The sequence below is a fragment of the Etheostoma cragini genome, chromosome 14 (assembly GCF_013103735.1).
Source record: "Etheostoma cragini isolate CJK2018 chromosome 14, CSU_Ecrag_1.0, whole genome shotgun sequence".
Lineage (NCBI taxonomy): Eukaryota > Metazoa > Chordata > Actinopteri > Perciformes > Percidae > Etheostoma > Etheostoma cragini.
Window position 1 is genome coordinate 246,325 of NC_048420.1, and position 3,183 is coordinate 249,507.

Genomic DNA, 3,183 nt, shown 5'->3' on the forward strand with positions numbered 1-3,183 from the left:
TACGTACAGCTTGATGGTATTTGTAGTCAAACATCTGCTATCACGGTCAGTTTTGCTCAGTAGTCTGGGCTGGGGGGTTGGGGGGTGGGATACCAAACTTTGGTACTTGAAGATGACATTTTCTTTCTGCAGGCTGCTTTTTCTTTTTTTCTTTTACATATATAAAGTGACCAGCCGACGGGTGCTTGTGGCTGGCGTTTTCTTTTCTTTTTTTTCCTGCTCATTACAGACTTCAAGATGAGTGGACTGGTCCCGGACACACCCCTTACAGGCCACCAGAATGTATAAGGATCAGGACGAGTCACCTTTATTTATGAAGAGCCTTAAACACAACACACTTAAATGATAATATTGGTTTATTCCAACGTGGTTCTTCCTGTCATAGTTGTGGCCGTTGTTCCTGTTAGTAATACCATTGTACTTTCACGCCGCCATTATCGCGCTTGGCCGTTGTGTCTAAAAGCGTGATTGGTCTGCGTACAATAAAGGCGACGTGTTGTTGGTAAATTGCTCTTAAACACATTCAGAGAGGATATGAAGTGTTTTTAATTCCCAGTTCCTGTCATTTTGGTGCTGGTGATTTTTCCTTTGGGGTTGGCTGAAACCTCTTTGGGTGGTGCCATAAATTCCTCTATGCAGGAAAACCCCTTCACAACCCTACACACACTAGAAGTAGACACGTCTCTGTGTCCTGAAAAATCTGCTGCCACTGGCAGATTGCCTTGGCTGTAGCCAGCTAACGTAATTAACGCTCGTTTGGCAGTTTCAGCTCCAGTTGAAGTGGTTGAGGTGCTCTGTTGGCTTGTTTCCAACCAGTCTGAAGGTGGACAGTGAGGGGAAAAGGATTTGATCCCCTGTGGATTTTGTACATTCGCCCCCAGAAATGATCAGTCTATAATTTTAATGGTAGATTTATTTGAACAGTGAGAGACAGAATAACAAGGAAATCCAGAAAAATGCATGACAAAATGTGATGAATTGATTTGCATTTTAATGAGGGAAATATGTATTTGACCCCCTCTCAATGGCTCCCAGGTGTGTTTTCTACTGGTAACGAGCTGAGATTAAAGGGAGTGCTCCTTATCTCAGTTTGTTACCTGCATAGTAGACACCTGTCCACAGAAGCAATCAATCAGATTCCAAACTTTGCCAACAAGGGTTTTGCCACCAAGTAATAAGTCACGTTTTGCAGAGGGGTCAAATACATATTTCCTTCATTAAAATGCAAATTAATTCATCACATTTTGACATGCATTTTTCTGGATTTCCTTGTTATTCTGTCTCTCACTGTTAAAATAAATCTACCATTAAAATTATAGGCCGATCCTTTCTTTGTCAATGGACACATTTTCAAAATCAGCAGGGGATCAAATACTTTTTCCCTCACTGTGTCAATAGAAATGTCCAAAACTGAAAATAAAAAAGCAAAAGTTAAACCAGAATTATCCTTTTTTTTTTTTTTTTTATAAGTAAAACCAAACAACGGAGCACACTACAAGAAAGCAGGCTGGCCTCTGTTGACGAGAGCGTCGCCCCCACACGTGGCAAACTAAATCTGCTCTTAAGAAAAATCCCTATGTTGCCCAAACATACATTTAATTATCTGAAGGGTAAGCTGCCTGTATTACAAGAGCAGTGACATGAATGTTCACATTGGAGTCCATTTAGACCTAAATGAGTTTTTGAAAAAAGGGTAAAGGATTTAATGAATGTCACTGAAAGCACTTTTATTTAGTTTGTATTTATTGGTCATAACTACCTGCTGCAGTATGTGGAGCAGCTGTGTTTATTAGGCCATGTCAGCAGTCTACTTATGCATGCAGTGCCTCTCACCTTCAGGGAGGAAGTGAGAAGAAGCGCACACAAACACACAATCCTCCATGAGCCAGAGGATCTCTGCTTTTATTCGACACTTCTTTTTTTTATATACATAATGTTGTTGTGTTAAACTTGATCTCCTCTCTGTGTCACTGCTCCTCGTTTCCTTTGGCTCTGGATCTTACAGTAATCCCTTTCTTCATGCTTCCGACAGGCTAATTCTAAGCCTATTAAGTTGTTGCAGCATTTGGCAGGGGATCATGCACCGGACCCCTTTTTGCCTTTCACGTCATACATCAATATTGCAGTATTATTATTTTTTTTAAACAAATTTTACAAGAATCTGTAAAACCAAACAATCCTGGCTTCTTCTTTCCTTTCAAACTCTTGTGGAAAATACCAATGTCTTTTGACTTGTTGCCAATATTTATCTGCTGGATGGCCTTCAATGGTTGTATTTCCTGCAATTGAGATTTGCACTTAATTTCTGAAATTCCTGGCCACATTGATATTGCACTCCAAGTTGTGTTAGTGACTCGCTGCAGTGCGTCAATATGAATAGCAATACCGCATACTGGTATTGAAAGGTGGCACCAGTGCAGGGCACCAGTGCTGCTGTGGGCGACGTTGGGCTTTTGTGGCTTTCTGTTTCATGAGCAGCAAAGTTTGGACTCAAAAGTAGGTCACCCATATCAGCAACGCTGTTAAGCAGAGCAGAGGATGATGGGTAGAGGCATTTCCGGACAGATTTCTCACTTCAACAATTCTAGACGGGGGGGGGGGGAAGACAACTGGCTTCCTGTGGGGTTTTAGACATTTTGCCAAACAAGTGCTCTGTCTGTGACATTAAGAGATTGCACTCCTTTTGATTTGTTGTATTCAATTCTTTTGCACATGTGTAAATACTGTACAGGATCAATGTGGTGGGTGGGGACAATGAACAAAGGTTGATATACATTGGACTGGATGTGCTCTGTTTTCAAGAGCCTGACTTTGTTTGACATGTAAATTGTTGTGATGGATTCAATTTGACTTGAGCTCTTAATTCAGCTTCTTTCCACTTGGTAAAGATGTGATATATTTCCAGGTTAATACTGTCCGTGTGCTAATGATAACTATGTTTTTCATTTGCCTTTTCGTTTGTGATTTTTGTGTATGTAAAAACTGGGTCCCCTGGAGTCATCGGGACGTTTCTGTCTGGAAATGGAACAGCAGGTTTCGTTGAGTTCTGGGACATCCGTCAAACCTGGCCCTAACTAACTTAGTTTTCTGTCATTAAATGTGCGCCGCTCGGCGACTGTAATGAGATCAGATTCAACGCGTCGTTACGAGTCGCTCGGCGACTGTAATGAGATCAGATTCAAC